Source organism: Narcine bancroftii, chromosome 10 (assembly GCF_036971445.1).
Source record: "Narcine bancroftii isolate sNarBan1 chromosome 10, sNarBan1.hap1, whole genome shotgun sequence".
In the NCBI taxonomy this organism is placed as follows: Eukaryota; Metazoa; Chordata; class Chondrichthyes; order Torpediniformes; family Narcinidae; genus Narcine; species Narcine bancroftii.
In genome coordinates this window covers 3,373,990-3,401,550 of record NC_091478.1, presented here as the reverse complement: position 1 = coordinate 3,401,550, position 27,561 = coordinate 3,373,990, and the positions used below count along the sequence as shown (strand labels likewise).

General features: G+C 40.9%; 1 protein-coding gene across 6 annotated transcripts in view; it reads left to right on the top strand.

Moving 5' to 3' along the window:
* The window catches only part of pwwp2b (PWWP domain containing 2B), a 150,693-nt gene that overhangs the window by 115,073 nt on the left and 8,059 nt on the right, over positions 1 to 27,561 (top strand). For 4 of the 6 annotated variants that reach the window (XR_011345257.1, XR_011345264.1, XR_011345265.1 and 1 more), the window contains 3 exons: positions 911 to 1,004; positions 1,914 to 2,021; positions 19,336 to 19,510. The gene's annotated coding sequence lies outside the window, so the exon portion shown is untranslated. Of the gene's footprint in view, positions 1 to 910; positions 1,005 to 1,913; positions 2,022 to 19,335; positions 19,511 to 23,767; positions 24,271 to 27,561 lie in introns of those variants that run through there. The other 2 variants (XR_011345260.1, XR_011345258.1) reach the window with 2 other exon arrangements.

The following is a 27,561-nucleotide window of genomic DNA, read 5'->3' as shown; positions in this document are numbered from 1 at the left end:
TTGGTCCGGGGATTGAAAGAAGGAATATGGCACGCTCGCTTTCATTGGTCCAGGCATTGAAAGAAGGCATATGGCACACTCGCTTTCATTGGTCCGGGGATTGAAAGAAGGGATATGGCACGCTCACTCTCATTGGTCCAGACATTGAAAGAAGGCATATGGCACGCTCGCTTTCATTGGTCCGGGGATTGAAAGAAGGCATATGGCACGCTCGCTTTCATTGGTCCAGGCATTGAAAGAAGGCATATGGCACGCTCGCTTTCATTGGTCCGGGGATTGAAAGAAGGGATATGGCACGCTCACTTTAATTGGTCCAGGCATTGAAAGAAGGCATATGGCACGCTCGCTTTCATTGGTCAGGGGATTGAAAGAAAGAATATGGCACGCTCGCTTTCATTGGTCCAGGCATTGAAAGAAGGCATATGGCACACTCGCTTTCATTGGTCCGGGGTTTGAAAGAAGGCATATGGCACGCTCGCTTTCATTGGTCCAGGCATTGAAAGAAGGCATATGGCACGCTCACTTTCATTGGTCCGGGGATTGAAAGAAGGGATATGGCACGCTCACTTTCATTGGTCCAGGCATTGAAAGAAGGCATATGGCACGCTCGCTTTCATTGGTCCGGGGATTGAAAGAAGGGATATGGCACGCTCACTTTCATTGGTCCAGGCATTGAAAGAAGGGATTTGACTGTGGTGATATGTAATTACACCACTAGGTCACCAGGGGTCATCCTGGTGATCTTGTCTATAAAGCAGTCCAGAGCTACAGTCTAGCCTTCCACATTTGTCTTGCAGAGAGACAAGACCTCTTAGTGTACATATTAGTTTATTAAAGCTGTCTTATACTGAGACTGCTGGTGTGGTTAGTTATTGTCAAAACAATGACACTCTCGCTTTCATTGGTCCAGGCATTGAACGAAGGCAACTGGCACGCTCGCTTTCATTGGTCCAGGCATTGAAAGTAAGAATAAAGAAGGCATGTTGCAGCTGTACAAAACTTTGGTGAGTCTATACTTGGAATATTGTGTGCAATTCTAGTTGTTCAATTACAGGAAGCATGATAAAGGGCAGACTGAGTGGATTAGAGGGTATGCATTACATTGCACAAGCTTAGGTTGTTTCCTCTGGAGTTTGGGAGACTGAGGGAAGAATTGATAGATGCTTATAAATTTATAAAAGGATTAGATAGGTTTAGGCGGTCAGAATCTTTTTCCCAGGGTAAAACCCCTGTTATCTGGAATCTAAGCAAACGGCAGCCTCAAGCAAGCGGTAAAAAAAATTGTGGAAAGTAAATAGGTAAAAAAATATGGAAGCTTAAAATTGGTGCGCCTCTCCGTTAGTTTGCCAATCACACAGCACACAATCTCAAGTAACCAGAAAATTCACTTACCAGCATCTACTAATTTCCCCATAGGTGCTGGATATGAGGGTTTTTCACTGTACTAAAGGACAAACATTTGAAGTGGGATGGGGCGATGGCAACAAGGGCAAGAATTTTTACAGAGGGGTAATGTCTGGAATGGGCTGCCAGGGGCAGTGGTGGAAGGAGATAAACATGTGAATATGTATGGATGGAGGCATAGAGATGATGGACAGGCATAAGAGATTTAGTTCAATTTGGCATCGCATTCAGTATGAGATAAAGGGCCTGTTCCTGTGTTGTACTTTTCTACGTTCTATATCACAGAAGGACAGTGATTTAGGGAAATGAGGTGAACGGATTGAGGAACGTTCTGACAGCCAGCGTGTCATTAATGGGCTAAATCAAAGTAGGGGAAATACTTCCAAAGGAAGTTAGAAAGGAGCAGAAGCAAACTGCTGGAGGTCCTCAGAGGGTCAGGCAGCATCTGGAGGGGAGACAAGCAGTTGTCATCTCAACCCAAAATGTATATTGCTTGTTTCCCTCCATAGATGCAACAACCCACTGAAGACCTCCAGCAGCTTGTTTTTTTACTCCAGATTCCAGCATCTACAATTTCCTGTTTCTCCAAAATAGAGTGGATATTTGCTAAGATGGAGGTATGCAAAATGTCATCAATCACATTCTTTGTTAGTTGACCAGAGAGAGTTCTCTCTGGTAAAATAGATGTAAGGGTTTGGAGACACAAGAAACTGCAAATGCTGCAAGGATTTTATAATGGACAATTCGTAAAAGAGTGGATACATCAACCGAATACAGAAAAACCCGGCACCTATGGGGATTGGTAGATATTGGATAAGTCTATTTTCCGGTTGCTTGAGACTTACTCTTACAATGGCTGACTAATACCCCTGCATTAAGAATAAACAGTTTAAAAGACAAAAATACTATACTGTACTTTAATACTGAATGACAAACACATCACTTCCATGGTTGGCGTAGCGGTTAGCACCCTTACAGCGCCAGCGATCAGGACCAGGGTTCAAATCCCACACTTCTGTAAGGAGTTTGTACGTTCTCCCCGTGTCTGCTTGGGTTTTCCCCGGGGGCTCTGGTTTCCTCCCACTGTTCGAATTGTAGCAGGGTGCAGGTTAATTGAGTGTAAGTTGGACAGCACAGACTTGTGGGCCAAAATAGCCTGTTATTGTTCTGTATGTCTAAATTTTTTAAAAAATACCTACACTGAACAAACTTCACTTGCATGAATATACAGATATGTTTTTGGAATGTGGGAGGTAATCCACACAGTCGCAGGGAGAACATACAACTTTTTGAAGACAGCAGTTAATTCGGGTCCAGGCCACTGGTGCTGAAAAAGTGTTGCATTAGCCATAACAAGAAGTTTTTTTCTTATGTGATTTTTTACCAATAACTCTTTATTTTATATCCCTTACCTTTCAACCAGTGGGAAGAGTTCTTCTCCACTTACACTGCTTTCTCCCAAGAACAAATTCAGCTTCTCCAATTCTGGGATAGATTTGGGAAATTTCTTTTATTCCCTCTCCAAAGTTTTTTGTATTTTGTGAATTAAATTCTTTTATTTTCACACTTCAGAGACACAGGAAAAAACTTTGGTTTGTGTGACATCCAGGCAGCTTGCAAAATGTCGCCACTTTCTGGTGCTGTTTTACATTTACAGAAAAATTAGTTCAGAGAAGACCACGACAGGTAACCAGATCAATCATGGCAATGGTAGCATTTAACTTCAACACAACAGACAAATCAAATATAAAAATTAAATTAAAACTAACAGGGAATCTGGCACATTACCCCAGTCCACTGCACAGGGCTCTCCACCTGTGGAGAACAAATGTTTTATTGATTCCTTGTTGTTACACTTTGCTTCTATTGACTATGCAGATGAATGCCATGTGCATTTTTCAACAATGAACCCAACCTGCCCTTCTACTTTCAATAAGCTATGCATACTAACCCCAGAACTCCCTGTTCTTGTATCTGTTTAGCAATCCTGACCTGATTTACATGGGATCTTCATATATTTCCCATCAACCAGTAACATGGCACCTATGGGGATTGGTAAATGTCAGTTAAGTGTATTTTCCAGTTGCTTGAGACTTAGAAATGCGTAACAAATACATCAGAATTAAGAATAAACAATTTAAAAGACAAAAGACAAAAATACTACACTGTATGTTCACTGAACAAACGTCACTCACATAAATATATAAACCTTAAAGCATTTAACTTTATATTCAGTCATATTCTTTGAAAACGTCTAACTGTCGCTGCATCTGCAGGTTCCTCCCCTCCACGGAGCTGATTGAAAGATAAACAATAACATTAGAGATAATTAACCCCCCCCCCCCCCACACACCCCACAAGTTTACAGATAAAGCCTCTGACCAGGACAACTCTCACTAAGCAGAGCTAAGGAGACACTTTAAGAGAGTCACCCCAACGGCGAGCGGCATCAACCAGCTCTTCAGCCTGAGTGACGCCATCGCTGTTTCGCACAATTTTATTCAAACAGCTGCCACAACCAAGGCCCTCCACAGGGTAAATGTTTGCTCCCATCTTCACCAAAAGTTTATGTTTAACTTCAGAGAACATTTACTTTTACAATTTTAAATTTTAACTGTAATGGATGGACCCCAGATGGACAACAATGAATGTTTGAGTCAGAGATATAACAGCAACACCCAAAAATAAATTTAATGGACTGTGGGAAATGGGATTAAAATTGCTGCAGGAACATGGAACTGAGACTACTGTTCATGTAGAAAATCAACAGCACACAGATTAACTGGGCTATACTGACTCTCATTATGTTGGTATTTCTATGTAAATAATTCCATGCAAGTTACAGGTGGCCTGATTACAAGAGTAGTTCAGGCAGCACAGTTATTGCCAACATTTTAAAAGAAAGCCCCCTTGTTAGTAGGTGACTCAGCAATCTCACCTAATTTGAGGGATATTCAATAAACTCTGCAGCCAGCTGATGCTGACAACCTTAATCATGCAGTGTGACAAGTAATTCCTGCTGACTCCACTTCCCTTCAACACCCTCACTTATTGGAACTCAAAGAGATCATGTTGCAGTACATATTCACATTTGACACTGTAAAGCAGTGATTTTCAAACTTTTTCTTTCCACCCACCAAAGGAATTGGGCCAATGACAATTTTTCTCAAGCAGAAGATTTCGGTAACAATTGGGTCTAGAGCAGTGATTCTGAACCTTCCCTTCCCACTCACATCCCGCCTTAAGCAATCCCTTAGTAATCACAGAGCACCGATGGCATAGGGAATACTTAAAGTGGTGTGAGGGTGGAAAGAAAAAGGTTGAGAACCGCTGCTCTAATAGGTCCAATGCCAAATCTTTATGTACTTGTGACTCCTACACTTCTTGATGGGGCAAGACTTGGACGTCTATGCCCATTTAACCTTGTTAGGACAAAATGACCAATTTCCTTGGTTGTCCTCCACGGACAAGAATTGCTAAGTAAAAGTACCCACAACTGCCAATGTCCATGTGAAAAGGGTTTCAGCTTAATATCTTGTCTGAAAGATGTAGCACTCCCTCAGCAACCCACTGGATTGAACCCAAGGGAAAACTGAAGAGACAAAACTTCAAGAAATAATTTTAGCAGGAAAGTTGCCAACAGTGGAAATTCTGTTTAACATTCAAGTTAAACTTTTTATTTTGTCAATAATTTTAGTAAATTGTTCACTGAGTGTGAATGCCAATTCAGATTATTAGTGTCAGGTAGGAAGCTTGGACTAACTGACATAAAGTTATGGCTGTTAATTACCTTAAAAAATAAATCTCAAACTTAATATAGTGCTTTGATTAGATTAAGAACCTTACCATGGGAAAACTGGCATGTGCAACTCCAACCCAGCGATAAAGTGTCAAAACACTGCATAGATGTTTAGTGATATTTCATTGTTGTCACCAAACAAAAATGAATGGGCTTAAAAATGGGAATGATGTATTAAAATCATGTTTTTATTCCTTGGACCCCTTCTCCCCTCTGCAGATATGTGTCTGTTTCAAATTTCTATTGCACCTAGAGTGAGAAGAGCAACATGGATAAGTTGCTGGTCATGATTGAACTGAAGTGTCCCAGTGAGAAGTCTGATGTGTTGCAGGTCAGAGCCCTTAGAGTTGATTGGAAGGATTTTGTTAGATGGGGGTGATGGAAAAGGGGAAGCAACTATAAGCTGCTGTTGGGGGAGATTCTGTTTTGCAGTTGGATCCGGCGAGGATTATTGCATTAGGGGTATGGCGTGGGAAAGCCAAAAGAGGCTGGCCAAGAGATGGGTATAGAGCTTAAAGTGTATACCAGAAAGTGATTTAATGCACTGGACTGCTGCCTTGGACATGGTCCATTTGATCCACACAGTTACAGGGAGAATGTACAGTCAGCACGAGATTTGAATGCCAGACCCAATCACTGGTGCTGTAACAGCACTGCACTAACCGTTACACTAACCGTGCTGCCCACAATAAGAACATTGTGGGAATAGAATCACCTCCAATTCCAACTCAACATCGAAGAAAACCCTGCTAAATTTTCTCATGATTGTCAAATCAATTCTCAGAGCTCCAAGTTAAGATTTTTAAATTTTAATTTAGGCATGCAGCACTCTAACAGGCCAATTCAGTCCTACGAGTCTGTGCCTCCCAATTTACATCCCATTAACCTACAACCCCGGTAAAGAATAGGAGGAAACCAGAGCCCCTAGAGAAAACCCACGCAGACACGGGGAGAACATGCAAACCCCTTATGGATAGCGTGGGAATGGAACCCAGGTTTGGTCCTGATCGCTGATGCTGTAAAGGGATTGTGCTAACCGCTATGTCAACCATGCCAGCCCATGTCCTGAAAGTGAGATATTAGCTACATCTACGCACTCCAGAGACTTAAGGATATAAATCCACACCAGCAATCCAGTGGGTTGCTAAGGGAGTGCTACATCTTTCAGACAAGATATTAAGATGAGACCTTTTTCCCATTGACATGGCGCTATTTTGAAGAGGAGCAGGTGTGTTATCCATAATGTGAACACTATTTTCTCTCAGTTAACATCAGTGAAGTAGATTATCTAGCCATTATCATGTGGCTATCTGTGGGAGCTTGATACTCACCTGCTGTGTTTTCCACATTACAACAATGGCGACATCATATTCTCCATGATCTCTAATGTGCGTTTTGATCAGTCTAAGGCCACGCATAAATATAAGGTGCAATATAAATACAACTCAACAAAATACAAGATCTTATTTTTCTTTTCGAAAGACAAAAAAGATCTTGTCCACTGCTTTGAAGGAAAGTAAAAGCTCTAGCAAGTATCCTGTACAATAATTAGCCCCTCAGCAAACATCATTAGAAAAGATCATCAGTCCACTGTTACATTGCTGATTGCGGGGCCTTGCAGCGTACAAATTGGCTGCCGCACAATAGGCCTTTTTTAGGTCCAAGTGTTTGATTGTACAAGTGCTATATCAAAGCTGCATCTCTCTTTAAAGCCTTCCTGGAAGGCCACTGAATGCCTTTGGAAAGCAGTTGGAAAAGGGTAATAAATGAAATGTAGCTGGCAGCATCCTCAACCTGAAGGCAAATAATCCAGGAAATCAACTGCTGGCCAAGTTGCTGATCAGAGTCTAAATTAAAATATTACCAATTTGAAGTAACTTGACCTCAATTAACATTTCAGAAAACTGAAAACAAGATGTCTGAACTGTATGCCTGTGGTGAGCAGCTCAGTGTGGTAGTTTGCAAGTGAAATTGGGTGCTTCACAAGCTGCATTGGCACAAGACCAAGAGATGGCTGCCTTCTCTTCTTGTCTAAACAGTGTGTGCTGTCAGCTGGTGAATCGGCGAGCAGGAAAAAGGGAGGGATCGTAGAAAGAGAGAGAAAACAAAACCCTACAGCAGACCCTTTGATTTTCAAAAATGCAGTGGCTGCATATTGTATTCCCACAGGCCCAGGAGCAGTGCTCATAATCCTGGGGTCAGGGTAAACTCAAAGTCCAGACTTGCCACGTCATTCCTCCCAAGATGCAAGACACTCTTATTTGTGTAAATGTCAATTTTCTCTCATTTTTCATACTCTTTCAAAGATAAGTTGTTCTGTATCTTCCTGAGCCTGTCTTGCATCATGTGAAATGAGTTGAGCTGATTGATGCTGTGCCTTTGTTTCTTGAAGGGAAATTTTGAATGTAGTCAATTGGTAGAGAAAGGATGAGGACAGATGCCCTGATTTCCAGAACTACCTCTGATTGACGACTGGGTCTATAAATTGGGAGCAGAGACCAGAAGTTACGCTCAGGCTAAATGCCGGGAGTGAGTTCACAAGGGTCCCACATGGGTGGCACAGTGGTTCAGCAGGCAGTAATGCTACTGCCTCACACCTCCACTGTCCAGGGTTCAATCCTGACCCCTGGTACTGACTGTATGGAGTTTGCACATTCAGTAAAAACTCCCTTGGAAGCTCTTTATTTCACTTGTATTCCCATGACTGATGGTCGGTAGGTTATGTGGGTTAATTAATTGTAAATTAGCCACAGTGCAATTGGGTGGCAGAAGAACTGGGGAGTTGTTGAGCACAGAAAGTGTAGGTGAAGGGGGAATAGGATTGATGGCAATGCTCTGAGAAAGTTGACCTTGATAGGTCAAATGGCCTCCTTTTATATCAATGGAAAAAATGAAAAACAATAAACAATAGGTGTAGGCTATTCAGCCCATTGAGCCAGCACTCCCATTCATTTAAGTCAAGGCTGACCTTGCACTATTAGTGATTCCTCCCTCATAGAGATATGGCTTGGTGGGTTAATTGGTTGCTGTACATTGACAAGTGTTTAGGTCAGTGGTAGTACCTTGGAGAATAAAATGGGATTAGTGTCAGGTTGGCGTGAATGTGCTAACTGGACAACATGGAGTTATTGGACTGAAAGGCCTGTTGTGTTGCATCATTCCGTGAGTCTGTGATTGTAAAAGTAAATGACTCATCAGATGTTTTCCCCCACCATTTGCTCCATTGTAATACACATTCATTATTCATGCAGCATTCACCTCCATGCAGGACAGTTTCTACCAAGGACTTACTGCTAAGTCCTACCCATACACTCAGTTTCCATGTTATGGAAGCCCCACCATCCAGCATCAATAACGTATCTACATTATTTGGCATAACTAGAATCATCAACAACAGAAGGACAGGTGAAGGCAATCCTTTGCCCTTCACCTCTTCAACCATTTGGATCCCAGCACAGTTCAGGCCCTTCAGCCCACAATGTTGGGCTGACCTAAGTAAACCTGCTCCACAGATATCTAATTTTTCCCCACCTTACATCCACAACTCTCTATTTTTCTTACACCCATGTGCCTATTGAAGGATCTTTTGAATGTCCCTATTTTCCAGCCTCTACCATCATCCCTGGCAATGTATTCCAGGTACCCATCATTCTGAGTAAAATACTTACCTCTGACATCTCCTTGAAACTTTCCTCCACTCAACTTAAGCAGATGTCCTCCGGTATTTGCTATGGCTCCCCTCCAAAGAGAAAAGTCCTTGCTTTGTCAATCTTGCTTCATATGGACATGTTCTCCAGTATAGGCAACATCGTGGTAAATCTCCACTATGCACTTTCCAAAGCGTCTGCACTCCTTATGATAACGGGGTGACTAGAACCGAACGCAATACTTCAAGTGTGATCTAACTAGAGTTTGGTAGAGTCTCAAGATTACCTTATGGTTCTGAACTCAAGGCCAAGGTTAGCGTAGTGGTTAGTGCATCACTGTTACAGCACCAGTGACCTGGGTTCAAGTCCAGTGCTGAATAAATGGAGTTTGTAGGTTCTCCTCGTGTCTGCGTCGTTTTCCCCAGGAGCTCCAGTTTCCTCCTACACTTCAAAACATTTGTGTTTGGAGGTTAATTGGGTGTAATGGGGCAGCACAGTCTCATACGGTAGGACCTGTTACCGTGCTGGACATCTCATTTAATTATTTTTTAAATTGTCTTCTTAGCTATCCTATCAATTTGCATAGCAAACTTAAGGGATCTATAGACCTGGCCCCCAAGATCTCTCTGTTCTTCCACTCTGTTAAGAATCATACTCCAGTGAAACCCCAATTTTACACACCCTGGTTTAACGTTGATTCAGATACAATGTGATAAGTCATTGGACCCTGATATATAAAAGATATGTACCGCTTAACGTCCGCACTTCGGTCTTTGAGATAGGACTTTAAGCGAGCTCATTTTAAAAGATGCAGTACCAGGGGTGGCCAACCTAAGGCGCATGTGCCAAAAGTAGCTCATCGGATGATTAGAAGTGGCGCATCTAAATGATTCATGTAAGTAATGTTTATCTTGTTTTTGCAAGATGATCTGCATACTCAGTGAATCAAACAAATATTTTTCATGGTGTGGAAATTATGCAACATTTTAAAGATGACTCTGCGAGAACAAACTTTGTGGAGACACTCTAAGCGAGAGTGAAATACTGGGGATGAAGGGCATTCGGACACTGAAGTCACAACCTCCTGACATGTGCCCTGCCAAAAGCCGTTTCGCCTGCAATCGTAAGGTTTGTAAAATGCAGTTCAGGTTCAAAAGGCCAGGACACCGAATCAGCCTGGAACTGCCGAATCAGGTTCCCCCTCCCCCCAACCTGGTGGATTCGGGTTCCCCGTTCCTCCCTCACCTACCCGCAGCATTTCCCGACCCTGGCCCCGTCAATATGTCAGTGCCTCTCGGAGACACCCCAAATTCCTGCCCTCGGGTAATCTGTCGCCATTGTGAAACTGCTCCCACTTCTCTAACTCCGAGTCAACCTGTACATACTGTGTGTATATAACTATATACCGATTTTGCAAGACTCTGATTTTTTTTGGCGATGACATTTTATGGACCCCAATGATCATGTTATAACGGGGCCACGCTGTATTCGCCACATGTTCTTCCTTCACATATGATCTTTTAAAGTGCATGACTTCACATTTATTTGGATTGAACTCCATCTGCCACTTCTCTGTCCAGCTGCATCCTGCTCTTGTATCCTATGACAGCCTTCCAGACAAGCTAAAACACCTGCAACTGAACCTTTATACAATGCCTACTCTTCTGTGCCTTGAGTATTGCCTTCAGTAGTGGGGCCAACCTGATACCAATTCCTTTTGTGTAGTTGACACATGGCATTAGATGAATTGTCACTGTTCAATAAGGCAGCATGGCAACATATTAGTGTTATATGAGGATAGAGATCACCAACTCCTTACATTACATGCTTCCAGCACAAGTACATGCTTTGATATTACCCATCTGACAGTCCATGCTAATAATGTGTCCTTTTAATTTGCATTCAAAATGGGAACCCATCATGCCAAAGAATCCCAGCCCTACCTGATGCAATGCCTCGGCATTTGATTTCTTATGAGTGGAATTTGATTGACAATGAGAGGCAAGTTTTAACCCCCAATAACGATGTTATTTAGGTCAGGGATAAGTTTAACATTTTTTTAAAAACACTCAAATCTGAAACCAAGTCACACATTTCCAGTTTTAGTAGAAGCAGAGGATCATTCTCCCCCAGGGCCCTGGTTGTTTATTTAGGTATTTCAATGAGACTGTGTGCTGTGCACCTTTTTTATTACATTCCAGCTTCATTGCTGCCAGGCAGGAATGCTAGGATCTCAGCAATACTGGTGAATTAAAGGAGGAAACAGTGCCTATGAACCAAGAGAAGCTGTAATAACTGTTCACAGGCCAACATGCTAACCTGGCATCTTCTATAACTGAGGCAGGAAAATAGGGCAGGGTGAGATTTGATAGCCATAGGGTTGGTGGTCTGCATAACCCAGCAATCGGTAAAAAAAATCGAGGTAAAAATATTAAAACAATCAGCATAAATAAAAATAAAATAGAAGGTAAAAAATATGTAAATTTAAAATCGTAAAAGTAAATGTTCCCTTTTGGTGAAGATGGGAGCATATATTTAGCAAGCAGAGAGCCTCGATCGAGCTTTGCCCATAGCAGCTGTTTAAATAAGTCTCAAGCAGCCGGAAAATACACTTATCTGACATCTACCAATCCCCATAAATGCCGGATACCAGGGGTTTTACTGTATATGGCACTGCTCAACCTTCTCCCTTCTATCCCAATCTCGCTTGGCCTCCACCTCGCCAAAATCTCTGCTCCACCTCTGCTCCTTGGGCCCTTCCCAGCTTCTGCTGCCCACCCATCCTAATATTTCCATCCTTTTTCCCACCCCTCAACACCCCATAGCTGTAGTCTGGTCCTAAAGATCTCCATCGCAATCACCTGCCAGCCTTTGCTGTGGAAAAGATATAATTCTTTATGAATGTTAAGCTGTTCCCATCATTAAATTGAACAGGGGGAAAAAAAAGCTTTCAATTTTTTTTAGTTTATTTGGACAACAATGCCCAATTGGATTTTCTGTCTGGGTTATTACAAAATATTCTTTCCACCACACACAATGTCTTAAGTCTCAGACAAATGCCAATTGTTTGAAATTTATCAATATTTTTTCAAATCTCGTATGTAAGAGCTTTTATACCTTGAGAGCCTTTTAAGAAATGTGTCCATTATTCACAATGCAAATAAAAATGATAAAAATAAACAAAATCACAATTAAAAATACAACACAAAAAATGAAACTTTAGTTTATTCATTGAAATCTCCAAAAAAGTGTTATTAGTGTCTGTGTTCAGTATTAATATGAAACATTATAATGTAAACATGACACATTATCAGCATCTTTAATATAACATTGCAATTAGCACTATCGGGTAATTTGAAAAATAATCAAGATTAATTCGATGATTATGAAAATAATGAAATCTTAATTTTGGATTTAATCTCTTTATAAATCAATTATGGAATACAATTTTTTTAAGGAGTCCAAAATGAAATTGATTGAGGCAATGAATATTGAGGAGGTGGGGTGGGTGAGTGGGAAAAGGAATGAGAGTGAGAATGAGAGACAGAGGAAGGGGGGAGGGCAGAGAGAGAGAGAGTGAGAGAGAGGTGGTTGGGGTGGGGGGGGTGTTTACAGTGCAAATTGGCAAAATGCATGAAGTGAGAGAGGGTGCTGCTCCAAATCATTGCCTGGATATCACAGTGAATCTAGGCCCAGCCTTGAATCAAAGGAGGTAAGTTTGGTCTTCAGGCCGGGGTAGATTCAGGGCACTGCATTTTCTGTACATTGCTTTGGCCCATTGACGACTGTTTTGCAGAGCACCTGTACTATGTACACAATGGCCATCTTAAACTGGAGTGAAAGAAGTCTGCAGATGTAGTGATTGTACTTAATACACAAATGTGCTGCAGAAACTCAGGAGATCCCACAGCATCCATAGAGGGCAAAAGATATATAACCAATGATTTGGACCTGAGCCCCTTAACAAGGAATGAGCAAAGAGCAGGCAGGCTCCTGAATGAAAGATAGGGGAAGGAAGGGCATAGGCTAACAGTCAAGAGGCTTCTTAAACCTCCAGTGGCATGTCAGTTTAACTGCTCTTTCCATTCCCACTCACCTGTCTGTCCTTGGGCTTCTTTGCTATGGTGAAGCCAAATATAAACATGAACAACAACATCTCATATTCCTCTTGGGAAGCCATGATTCACCTCTCCCTGGTCCTCCAATCCCACAAGGCCCACTGCCCTGCTCCTCCCACTCTGTCCCTTTGCACTGGCTTCTCTGTCTGATAAAAGACTCCTTTCCAATACTTTGGTCATCTTTTTCTCCCACCGATAGTGCTTCTCAATCTCAAAAGTATTGTTTCACACAATAGAGCATTCTGAATCATTTGGAAACTTTCATTTTAGTTTACGACATAAAACCATTCAGTTATCCCATTTTCTCTTTTACCCCTATTATCACCACTCTCTCACAATCTACTCCCTCCTTCTTCTCTCACTCCTTTCCTCTCTATCTCTTCTCCCCTCTTCTTGTTCCTTCTTTGCTGTCTTTTCCCTTTGTGATTCTTTCTTTCCCCTCTCCTCTCTACCCCATCTTCTTTACCCTCTCTCTCCCTCCCTCCCTCTCTCTTTCCTTCTCTCCCATTCTCCCTCCTCCCACATTCTCCAGTTTTCCTTCTTTACAGCAGCTGAGGCCTGTTGCTTGTAGCCTTAGCTGGCTTCAGGAGTGCCTCAGGTAAGACCTGGCTTCAGTCACATCATTCAGTTCCATGTAGAATTCCAAGATACGGCAGGACCTGGGGTGAGGGTGTGGCTTTGGAGATCTGGGGGAACAAGACTAACCAAGGGCAATTATCAGGGCAACTGTCTGGCCTGAAATGTGGGAATAGAATTCCCATGCTTAAGGAATAGGGTGTGAGTCTACCCTTGGGAAAAAGAGTGTAAATCCAGTCTTGAGAATATGACCCTAGATCCAGTCTTGGGATGAGGCTGTGAGTTCTTTCTTCAGGGTGAGGGAGGGGTTGTTTGGTCTCAGGATGGTGTGGGCAAGTCCAGTTTCAGTTGGGAATGTTTTGCATATGACCTCAGAGAGGGTTGGTCCTGAGGGCTATCTGAGCTTGGTACATGGGTATCCAGAAGAGGATGACTTCAAGCAGGAGGAATGGGTGTTCCGGCAGCAGGAATCTAGGCTGCATATTGTCTAGGGTGTATTGATTCAATTAAAACCATAAATCACAAACTATTGCACAAAATCTGTCTCAACAAAGGGTACAGACTCAAAACATAGACTGACTATTTCAGATGCTGGCAGATGATCTGCAGAGTTCTCCAGCAAATCTTCATCTGCACTAGGTTCCAACAAATGTAAGTGACATGGAGCTGCCATGGTTCTAATGCAATGAAACCAGCACATTGATCAAATGGCGCCTCCTAAAGAAGAGCATGGCCTTCTCCCAGAACCCCAACGACTCATGCCTCTTGCTCACAAGCCACTAAAACAGCCCCCGATCTGAAAAATCAACTTGTTTCTCTTTCCACAGATGCCGTTTGACTGGCAAAATTCAAGTGTTTTCTATTTTTGTTCTGAAAAAGCAGTCAGTTGTTTCATTTTCTGAATTGTGATAGGCCCTTGAGGAATCTGGAGGAGTCAAGGATGTGGACAGGGAGATCAATGGAACCATGCAAAAAGTTGCAGCTGCCTTTGTCTGAACATAATTAAATTCATAATTAATTGGCTTTAAAACAATTTATCATCTTGAGGATGTAAAAATGCTTATTTAAATGCAAACTCCTTTTGTTTTATTTGTGACAATGAGATTAGTGAGGAGGTGGTTATATTTTCCAGCTTTGTTACTCTTCATTGAGTGAAGAGTATACACAGCTGTGTCTTTCAGCATACCCTCAACTAGTGTCACCATGTTGGCAGCATAAAGCACCTGGAAACTGGAGCCACAAATACATAAAGACGGAAGTGAATGAAAGGAACAGTAATCAAGGAATATTTATTTTCATTCCGAGACAACGGTAGATGGAAATAAATAGCATTATAATTGCATCAGTTGCAATGGCAACGAATAGCTCAAAGTTCTTCCAAATCTGCTGTTCATTCGGAAAGAAAAGATATTGCATATTTCAATATAATTTACCACGTGACCATCGATAGCAAGGACTATAGAAGGAAAGGGATTCTTTCTGGATAGCTTATGAATGACCTCTTAGAGAACCATGTCCCAGGTCAGAATCAAAGCTGTTTGAGAACTGTGCAGATTGATTTATTTAGTGATCAACTGTTGTAAAATCTGTGAAGCCTGGAGCCCATCACAGAAATGACACACTCATCAGTTAAACGCTTGCTAGTTGTATTGACGTCAAACTGAACAAACAACACTTCATTCCAATTACATTTTTGAGCCATCTCTTATGTCAGTAATGCAGCTAATAATTAAAGGACAGAAATCATTTTCATCATCCAAGCTGTTATTGCTGCATTAACGTTGACATTTTTATGTGGAATTGAATTTAAATGACTGGATCAGCTGCCTGCACAGTGTCACATTAGTTAAATCAATGAAGGTTGATTGATTGCTTCATTTCCTGCTTATGAAAGGACCTCCTTCCCTTGCATTCTGTTTTCCACACAATTTCAGTGTCTCATTGCACACCAATTCTTAATTGTGAAGATGAATGGCTACAAACCACTGCTCCCCTTCCTGGGAAATTTCTCCCTTCCAGTGTGGATGTGTTTGATCTCTATTTGCTGATTCCCTTAAATAGAATAAAGGACTAGAATAAAGGAGAATTGATGCACGCCCTGAAAGGCCATAGTTTTATGGGTTGATTCAAAGATACAGCTGGGTCAAACCTATTCTCCCAGGTGTCAATTTACATTTAGGGATCAATTTCATCAAGATAGGCCCTTAATTACATACAATGTGGTCTACTGACTGTGCAGTGCACATCAAGCAGACATTTACACGAGGCCTAATTTTTATTCTCTCCACATTTCCATTAATTCCCACTAATTCTACTATTCATAATTCTAGGGGAAATTTACAGTGGCCAATTAGCACACCATTCCACCAGTCTTTGGGATGTGGGAGGCCACAGGTGTGCCACAAGGAAACCCCACCCATTCACAGGAAGAACATACAAACTCCACACAGACAGCACTAGAAATCAGGATTGAACCTTGATTGCAAGAGCTATGAAACAGTGGCTCTACCAGTGGGGGCAATATGCCACCTATGAGGATTTCAGTGTTTGATTTCAGGATGGGTGAGCTGGTATTAGTTGAAGATGAAGATCCAAGCAAGACAATTTCCTGTTTAATCTTGTATATGGATTTACCATTTTGGGTCCATAAAATATTCTTCCTTACTGTAAATAGACAGTCCAAGGAAGTCCTATGCAACTCCACATATTTTTGAATGTCACTGAGTACATAGGGAGATTGGTCTTCAGACTTTTCATTTGCACTAATGTTCCACCACAAAATTACCCCAGCTGAAAATTCACTGGCTGAGTGTTTTCCAACCTCACTGGTTCACACAGAACAACTATTTCACCAGAAGTACAGCATCAACTCAGCAATCTTTTCCTCACCACGGTCAATGTGCTCTTGGTCCTCAAATACCAATTTAGGATTAATTTCAGGATTCTTCCAAACTATCTTGTTCTCACAAGATTACAAAATATAGGAACTGAAGAAGGTTCATTGGCCCATTGAGTCTGCTCTGCCATTCCCATAATGAGCTGATCTATCCTCCCACTCAGCCCCACTCCCTGATTTTCTCCCCATAACCCTTGATACTCTGACAAATCAAATACCTGTCAATCTCTACCTTAAATCATTCAATGGCCTTGTTTCCACAGCTGCCTGTAGCAACGTTTCACAAACTCACGACCCTCTGACTGAAGACATTTTTCTGCATCTCTGTTTTAAATTGACAGCCTTTTATCCTGAAGTTATGCCCTCTTGTCCTAGAATCCCCTACCATGGGAAACATCCTTGCCACATCTACTCTGTCCAGGCATTTCAGCATTTGAGGTCCCCTAATCCTTCTGTACTCCAATAGTCCAGTCCAAGAGCCAACAATTGTTCCTCATATATGAAACCTTTCATTCCTGGTATCATTCTAGTAAATCTTCTCAGAACCCTCTCCAACGCCAGCACGTCTTTTCCCCAAATAAGACATCCAAAACTGTACACAGTACTCCAAGTGTAATCTCACCAGAGTCTCAACATTACATCTCTGGTCTTGTATGTTATCCCTCTAGAAATGAATGCCAACATTGCATTCGTCTTCTTCACCATCGACTCAACCTGAAGATTTTACTTTAGGGCATCCTGCACAAGGACTCCCAAGTCCCTTTTCACCTCGGAGTTTTGAATTTTCTCCCCATCTAAATAATCTATTTAAGTGCATGACCGTACACTTTCCAACAATGTATTTGATCTGCCACCGCTTTATCTGTTCTCCTAATCTATCCATGCCTCTTTGCAGTCTTTTGGTATCCTCAGCACTACCTCCCCTACCACCTATTATGGTATCATCTGCAAATTTAGCTACAAACGTATCTATTCCATAATACAAATCATTTATGTACAACCTAAAAAGAAATGGCTCCAACACCGACCCCTGCAGAACACCACTGGTAACCAGTAACCAACCAGAATAAGATCCCCTTATTCCTACACTCTTCTTCATGCCGATTAACCAGTGGTCGACCCATGCAAGTATCCTTCCTGTAATTCATGGGCTCTCATCTTGTTTAGAAGCCTTATGTATGGCACCTTGTCGAAGGCAATCTCTCTATAGGCCTGCTGACAGATTATTCGAGAGTCTAGTCTCCACACTGAAAGAGAAAGACTTTATCTAATTTCCCTTCAGTCCACAGAAGTAGGTGGACAGGCAGAGGGATGTTCTCAAATTGCTTGGTTTCTTTAAGCATGGGCATTCATTGTTTGCACATCCTTAAACTAACAATTTGAACCACAAGAACATTAAAGATTTCCCCTTGTGCAAATTTATAAGAAGAGAATGAGGAACCTTGATTGCTAATAGTACCCCTTCTCTATTTAAACCAGTCGGTAAAATAGATCATTCCTCTCACTCGTCCAGTTGGAAATTCATAGCTTCACTAGATTACACATTTGAAAAATAAGCATCTTCGGTATTAAGCCTCAATGATGCTACTGACTATTGACTGCTACTCACCACATGTGCCATGAGATATATGGAAAGAGACACACAGCAGGTGAGGAGGTCATCCAACCTAACACGAATAACCTAAGTTCAAACTATCCAAAGTGTCTAAAACTGGGTCAGTTTGGATGATTTGCAAACCTGATTTTTTTTCATTTAACTTTACAAATGTATTTGATAAACAAATAGAAGTTCCAAGGTGAAAACTGTCCTGAAGACTAAAAGTAAGACTATTTAATCAAGACAAGAAGCAAACCTTCTTACTTTATAACCACATCTGAAAGAAATGAATATTAGTAAAATGTATCCATGGAGAGCAAAGTAATAGGCTTTGGAAATATAGTAAGTTTCCAGGGAACCAGGACTGTGTTATCAGTGCAATTACCAGCTAGAGTGAAATGTGGAGGCAGCTCGTATAAATTAAAATAACTTGAAGGAGCATTAAACTAAGATGTCATGATGTTGTAATCTTCATTTGAAAGTGTGTCAGCATTTAATGCAAGACTATTGTATAAATAAACACTGGAATGGGGCACAACACATGAATCTACAACTCTGCAATGTGTGACTTCCTTGGGTAGGGTCAGAATTGGTGAGAAAACCAATGGGGTGTCATACACCACTCTAACCCAGGGGTACAAGTTACAATAAGAGGGTAATAAAGCAAGAGAAATCCAAAATAAATGTTCTAAGCTCTATATTATTTGGAAATAGTATGCTCCTTCTACTGGACATCTTGAACTAAATTTTAAGAAATTCAGAAGCAGGCAGTCAGGTTAATATATTTTTTCTTCATGTCAACTTTCTTCATGCAGACTCTGAACAAATTGCAGATTTATATTGAATGTACATGAGAATAAAACATATTTGGAAGAAATGTGAATCCAGTGATAAATGTATGTAAAGACCAGTCAAAATACAGCCTGTAGCCCTTGAGGAAGAACGTGAGGCTCCTTTTATTTTCAACCATTTCATAGATATACCACTCCATGCCTTAAGATTAAATTGCTTTGGAAAGTGTTCAGAGAAAATCTACAAGAAAGATACAATTCTTAGTTTCTAAAAGAGGAAAACTTATAGAAATTGTTTTTCTTGGAATATTTAAGCAGTGAAATGATATGGTATTGATCTGTGGAGAATGTCAGTTGAAGTAATCTATTCGGCTTTGATACGGATCAGGAAATTGATATACAGAGGTACCAAATAGAGATGCCTTAAGAAAGGCAGAGATTTTATTTTCTCTCAAACTAAATAGTGTGATATTAAAATTAATGATCTGTCAATTCTTTCCTTTCAAGGAAAAGCTGGATAAACATTTCATTTGGACAGCACTGGCATTTGCAAGAATCAAAATCAAAGGGAGCCCAAGTACTCTGTGGAACATGAAGGCTTGTACACTGTTTGGATGATCAAAACATTTGTGGAATGCAACTAGCTGGAGCTGAATGGACAGTCTGTTATCCTGGAATGATGGTGGGTTACTCTGGGTAATGGTGGGGGTGGGGTATGAAGGGAAGTAGCAGGAGGAATTTGGACTTTTTAATCCTCTAGTAGTTTTTTTTCCTAAATTATTTACCTCCCAAATAATATTAAATAAATTGTTTTGAATAATTCTACAAAGCAAATTAGGTGAGGCCTGGAAAAGCAGCACATAATTTGTTCTATAATGATTTATGATGTCACTTGAATACCTAAATTGGACAACACTTTTATAACTCCCATCAATGTCCCTTCTATTTCAAATATAATTGGTTAATTTCTGACAGCTCTTGTAAATATGAAACTCTTGCTGGAATCTTGGTTTTGAGGTTTTTTAGTCAGCCTAAAAGCAGCCTCAGCTATCAAAATAATAAAAGTTCAGCTATCCTTGACAGAACTGTGAGTGACAAACTTGTCAGTTCAATGTTTTTTTGGTGGAAGTTGCCTGAAATACTATACTCAATGTGTTGGAACTTTTTGGTTGATGAAGATGGAAAAGTTTTAAAGTCCCAATTTATCCAACTTTCTATAATGCAGTCTTTTTGAGTTACTGCTTTCAGAATTGTTTCATCACTGAATAAAATGATGTTCTTTCTTGTTGGGAAAATTCCATTGCATTGTAATTAATTTCAGAGCACATTTGGTGCATTTGCAATCCAAACTTTTAATACTGGTTAGATGTCTGTTCTCCAAATTTGGATAATGTAATTTAGTCCATTTTAAACTTCACTTGTGTACACTTCACTCTCAGACTCCTGTTAGGAAACCTGGAAAGTCTTCACATTTTGCAGGGGAATTTGGGGACATTTTCATGACTTGGTATTTAGTAACACCAAACAATCCCAGAACAACCATGTTAGTTGTTATAGTGAAGTCGGTTACATAATTCCATTGTGTCTCATGTTTAATGAAAGCAAATTCTAAAAAGAAATGTTGGCATCTCCATTTTGAAAGATTGCTGGGAACCTAGTGTACTGTTTGAGAGCGGGGGGAGGGCAGGGGTGGGGGTGCTGGGGAGTAATGATGCAGGTACTGGATACAGGAAGTATACTTCATGGAGGAAGTATGGATTTAAGTTTGTCAATAGGCCAAATACCTGTGAATGTACTTTAGAATAATTGCCTCCACATTGAAGCACTTTGATTTGGGACTTGGAAATAGCGTTTTCTCTTTGAAAGAGTCAAGTTTGTGTCAGAAATGTAGTTAGTTTAATTTAAAAGCTCTGCCTAGAATTGTTTTTAATAGGTCCAAGTGATGAGGACCTTTATCTTTATTTAATGTGCTGACAGGTATTTAGAATGGAAATAGCATTTAGAAAGAAATTCAATGATGAGTTGGAAATGGCAGTCTTTTAAAATTAAATGCCATCTACTGGATCTCTACATTTTGTACAATTTGTTTTTCTTTCTATTGCACAAGGCAGAAAGAATAACCAAAACCTGAAAATGTGTTAACTTAAATGAATTGGGAATATTGGCAAACTGCTTTAACTTGGGGTCAAAGTGCAGCGTCTGCCTATTTGGTTTATTGCTCTTTCAGTAAGTTGGACTTGCTGACAGCCAAGTTCTGCAATTGTGTTGTCACATCTATATGAAAAATGAGGGAATTTGTTAAAAATTTGAATCAATTAATTATTTGCATAATGACAATTACAGATTATGCAAAGGGTTCAGCTGTATTATAAATAGAATTTAGAAATAGTATTTTTACTGCCATCTAGGGAATTTAAGCAGATATTGCCCAGAAACAAATGTATCAAGCAAATGTAGAAGGTTGAGTTTGTCACAGCTTAAATGTTGAGCAGTTACCATTAAATGTCTATTCAATACCCCTAATTTAGCTGAATGTAATGAGCTTTCCAAGAGAGACATTATTAAGGATAAATTGAATACAATTGGAGTAATAATTTTTACTTGAAAACCTGAAATAACTAATAATTGCTCAAAACATTGCAGAGAATGTTACACAACTGACTAATATATTTAGAAGACCTGGAGGTTCATCTATATAATCAAAAAGCATCGAGTGATGTGTCAATCCCTTCTTCAGAGTACAACGAACTGTGCATAATGTTTATCCTGGGTACATCCACCTCCACCTCCAGCTAATAAAAATCCACCAAAACGTTACCTATCCCACCAGAGACCCCAACATCCTTGACCATTGCTACCCAACCATCAAAAACGCCTATCACTCTGTCATATACCTGCACTTTTGTAAACCAGACCACTAGCCAGTGCTACTCCTACCTGCCCTCAAACTGAAGCAGAAACCTGACGTATAATTTGTCTATCATTGGTCTGAGGAAACCAACGACATCCTACATGATTGCTTTGAGTCAGTAGATTAGTCTGTATTCAAGGACTCAGAAACCAGCCTTAATGAACACCTCACTGCCTCCATCAGCAAGTGAATGGACGTCTGTGTGGCGCTCCCCAACAGGAAACCATGGCTGAATGGTGAGGTCCACTCTACTGAAGGCCAATTTGACACATAAAAATGCTAGATAGGACCTGTGCATGGACCTTGCATTGGAGATGCCAAGAAGCAGTACTAAACCAAAGTTAAGACCCAGTTAGACATCACAGACACTGGTGCTCGTTGTAGATTTTCACAGACTTTGGAGCAAAATCAGCCAGAATAGCAAGAAATGGTGCATCCCTCCCAAATGATCCATTCTGCACTCGCTTTGAATAGGAGGCCAGGAGCCAGTGGCATGCGCCTTGTCAACCTCAGGCACACCTGCACCCTTGGTCACTGCTGTAGATGTCAGATTCACCTCCCAGAGTGAACCCATGGAGTTTTGTCTGAATTTCCAAATTAAATTATCAATCTGTATTGGAAAGACCATTGTCAGACTTCTTCAAGGACCTCAAAGTCAATAGGCTCTATCAGCTGTGTTATTCTCCACTGCCTCATGGAAGCTTGATAGTTTACATGGCAAGTTTTATTTTTACACAGACCGGTTAGTCCCTGGAGATGCTGCTAGGAGATGTGGTGCAAGTAGATGTGGTAACATTTTAAAGAGGCATTTGGATAGATATATGATTAGGAAGTTAATGGAGGGATTTTAGACTATATGCAGGCACATGGAATCAATAAAAATAGTATCATGGTCATGGAGGGGCTGAAAGGCCAGTTCCTGTACTCTTGTGCTTTGTAAATTATCCATTCACTTTTGGGATGTAAGAAATACAAAGTTCTGAAACAGGAATTTGAAACAGGAACAGTAAATTTGAAAAAAAAAATCGTTTAAGAAGTTGCGTTGGTTTGGGTCATTCACACCATCTGTGTGAAATATTGGCAGGTACTTGATGTATTATATTTCCTTGACTTTGTTCTCATTTGTTCCTGTGAGTGTATTTAGCAGCAGGGATCAGTGGATACCAAGAACACGAGTTCCCAGCTCAATAGAGTCCACGTTGTCATTTATACCTCAGGTGGAGCAAGACTCATCTGATCTTTGATGTGTATGATTTGTTTGTGCAGTGATCCACTCAGTACATTATGATCAATTCACTTGTTGCGCTATTGGCCAAGTGAAACGTTGTAATTATGTTGACATACTTGAGTTAAGATGAAAAGAGACTGGTGGCTGTGTTTAATCCACAAAGAATAAATTATCAATGTGATTTTGTTACTGTTATTAGTCCCCATTATTACAGGCACTTGTGTTGAAACCACTTTTGATCACATTTCAACATCAATTAACTCCAAATTAGCAAAGTTCGAGAAACAGCTTTTTCCATAATCTCAATTCAGTTTGCCATTCTTCTCACAATTGTCTGGGAGTTGATTGGGGCCATGGAAATCATCAAACTTGGTGCCTCCATGACAAGGCTTTATCAACTTTGTACTAGCTGCTTGAGTTTATTCCTGCAGCCAGTGACAAATTTTAAAATTGTTTTTCTGTCTCCGTAAAGGGACGGAATTTCACAAAGAGTTCACCACAAATAAAGTTGATCTGGTTGATGGAGAAGTGGCTGAAGCAAGTGCAATCAGCCATTCTGAAAATTGTCCTCAGTCCTGAGAAGGTGAAGATAACTCCAATGCTGGAGAGGGTGGGGGTGAGAGAGGAAGATGTGACTCAGCCCCCAACCCTGGACTCGGACCTTCATCTTGACGTCACATGGACCAGATGGTGTCCTCTGGTAAAGGACAATGTGATGGTGTCTGCTTCATAGTTACCTCTTGCTGGTGCCAATAGGTCAACAACACATACCATCTCACTGATTCCCCTCTCTGTATTAGATCATCTGGACCATAAGAACACCTACATCAGACTGTTGTTCGTTGACAACAGTTTGGATATCAGCATCATCAAAACCTATGACCAAACTAAGAGAATTGGACTCTGTTTGACCCTCTGCAACTAGATCCTTGACTTCCCCATTGGCAGATCCCAATCAGTGCGGATTGGAGTACAGTGAATGTACAGATCAGCTCAACATCAAGGGCCGAAGGGCTTGTATTGTAATGTTCTGTGGTTCCCTGAAATCTTGTTGACCATCAACACTGGCGCCTCAAGGCTGAAGTACTTAATCTTCTGCTGTATTCCGTGTACACCCGTGACTGTATAGCCAAATTTGGTTCCAACATAAGCTATGAATACCTTGAAGAAGGGCTCAGGCTCGAAATGTCCAGTGATATATCTTTAGCTCCCATGAATGCCGCAAAACCTCAAGTTCAAGTTTATTTTAATCTGATTGTATTAGTACAACTGGATGAAATAGCAGACTTCTGTCCTTGGTGCAAAAATATACAAACGATTCTTATGCAGTGCACATATAAAAATAAATAAATAGTTAAATAACTTGAACAGTCTTGAAGGTTGTATTTCCCAGAGTTTCTCCAGCATTTTTGTACTTTACAATAATTACTATTTTGCTATAAATTCACTGGTAACATCATAATTGTCAGGTGAATAATGGAAAGTAATGAGTTGGCTTGTAGGATGGGAATCGAGAATCTGGCCGGATGGTACCAGAACAGCAATCTTGCTCTCAGAGTCAACAAAACCAAGGAGCTTGTAGTGGATTTAAGGCAGGGGAACCTTCATTAGGGTTAAGGTTAATGTTTGCTTTCCATGGACGTTGCCTGACCTGCTGAGTTCCTTCATCAACTGGTGTGCTGGTGCCTGTAAATTTGTGTTTTTCATGTTTATCCAAACATGTAGCTAATCATTTTTTTTAGTTTGGACACTGCAGCCGGAGTCAGTGAAAGCCCTAATGCAAGACAAATACTCTTCTCTTCATGTTGTCAGTAGATAAAATGGGAAGTGAAAACCCACCTGGTTGAGCAGCAGATAAAATTCCATTGTGAAAAATCCTTCACAAAACAGAAATGATTACTTTAGGGCGATGCAAATACTGAATAATTCAAACATCCGAGCTTTAGACAGTGAACGCAACTCATTCGCTGGAGAGAGAACAAAAAATTACAACTGAGAAAAATAATTTAAAAGCAGTTTATAATGTGGCATGCAAATTCAAATATGTTAATCATATTTTGTTCTAGTAAGATAAAATTTTCTTTTGATGTTCTTGCCTTTGCAAATTGTCCGTCATTCTAAGACTGGAAAGGGAATATTGAAAATGCTGGAAATGGATAGAGGAAGGGGAAGATGTGAGGAGAGTATGCGTGCAGGGAAGGGGAAGGTGTGAGGAGAGTATGCGTGCAGGGAAGGGGAAGGTGTGAGGAGAGTATGCGTGCAGGGAAGGGGAAGGTGTGAGGAGAGTATGCGTGCAGGGAAGGGAAAGGTGTGAGGAGAGTATGCGTGCAGGGAAGGGGAAGGTGTGAGGAGAGTATGCGTGCAGGGAAGGGGAAGGTGTGAGGAGAGTATGCGTGTAGAGATGGAGGGCACAAACAGAACGTGGATGGAAGACAGCATTTATATATACAAGATTTCCCATAAGGAGCTCTGGATACAGCTGTGTGTCTGGCAGGGAGGTGGGTGGGGGGGAGGGGAGCCTAATTGAGGAGCTGAGAGAGAACTGTGTAGCTCGAGAACTCGATTCCTGGTTAGAAGAGAAAGAGGGTGAGGAGGCAGAGCAGATCGAAGAAATTCACCATCAGAGAAATTTGAGAGGTTGCCAAACAATAACAGAGCATGTTTGGGAAAGATAGCAGTAATTAATGAAGCTCAGTTGCTGTGTCAATGAATAGTGGTAAGAGTAGTGTGTCTGTGTTACTGATACACAAGGAGTTCAGTTCAGGCTGGCAACATGGGGGAGTGATAACTAACTATAACATTGAAAGATGTCAGGGTGCATTATATTTTATGAACAAACTCTAACAGATCAAATTATTATTTTAATTTGTCATGGTATATATATTTGTGAAGGCATGATTATCTAGTTACAGTTTTGAACACGTTTTGCATGCAATCTTTGAGAACTCTGGACAATGAAGATTTTGCTCCCTTGAATAATTTTGGGTGTATTAATGGATTTTGGGTTGCTGAACATGAAAATCACCTCAATTTTCCTATCATAGCCTATTTATTGTGATTTCCTTTCTTATTTTAAGTCTACTTGTTCATTGCCCACAAAGCAAGCTGTTTTGGTCAGGCCAAGCATGTCTGGTCGTGCCCTCAGTGCAGGTGCTATGCAAATATTGTCCTAGGCCTGAGCATGCTTGGAAGGCATTTAATGATGTCGAGAATTTTCTTAGCAACTACAGAGCATGAAGCTATATCCTGTTGATTGACAACATGCTTCAAGCATACAAAACCATGAATGTTATTGAAAATTCATTTTCTGGATTCACTCTTGGACTTTTTGCCTTCTGATCTTGGTGCAGTCAGTGATGAACATGGTGAAAGGTTTCATCAGGATGTTGCAACTGTGGAAAAGTGGTATCAGGGCCACTGGAACTCATCAATGCTGGCCGACTATTGTTGGACACTGACACAAGGGTCATCTGATGCTGAGTACAAATGAAAATCAGCAACAAAAACATTTTTAGGTCAGTTTAAACTAACACAATGTCAGCATCATTATGTGATTAAACATTCTCGTTCAATAAAAGTTAATTTAATGTTTCTCCAACTTCTTAAGAGATATAGCAAATCTGAAATATGAGTTCAGCTTGAAGTTGTTTCAGGAAGCAAACCTTTTGAAAAAATAGTTGTCCAGCATTGGCAGGAAGCAGGCACTGACTGGCATAAAGATATTGCTGTTAATTACCTTAAAAATAAATCACAAACTCACTCTAGTGCTTTGATTGGATTCCCTCACCATGGGAAAACTGGCATCTACAACTCCAACATAGCGACACTGTGTCAAAACACTGCATAGATATTTTGATATCTATAATTTTTGTCACTAAACAAAAAATAATTGGTTTAGAAATCAGAATGGTATACTAAGGTCATGTCATGAAATGGCTGATGCACGTTTTCATTCCTTGCACCCTTTGTTCCCTCTGCGGGCCTGTCTCTGTTGCAAATTTCAATTGCACCCGAAGCCCAAAGCTATTGTAGAGTGACAAGAGGAACATGGATAAGTTGCTGATCACGATTGGGCTGAGGTGTCCCAGGGAAAAACTTGGAGTGTTGAAGGTCTGAACAGGAAGATGGAGCAAATAAATGTGTGGCTGAAGAGATGGAGCAGGGTTTCCAGCTCTTGGATCACTTGAACCTTTTCTGGGGAAGGGAGATGACCTGGACAAATGGGGTGGGGGCTGCACCTGAACCAATATTCAGGTAGGGAGGTTTGGTAATGATGTTGGTGGAGGTGGGGGGGGGGGGGTGGTGAATATCCGCCAAGCTGCCTGTCTCCCCTCTGGTGAGTCTTGCTGTACTAACATTGGCTGTGCATTATCTCTACTGTTAAGGACACTCCCCTTGGATATGACTGTGTCTGCACCCATTGTCTTTCATTATTGGACCATGAGTCTCTACTAATAAAAGCCATGATTATTGTTTGACCCCATCGTCTTTGTCCACTTCATCAACCGGCAGTGAAATCCAAAATGAGAAGGCAGAAGGAGAGGCACTTTTGCCCAACTAGGGCCAGTTGGAAAGGAGTTTGTGCGGAAGGACA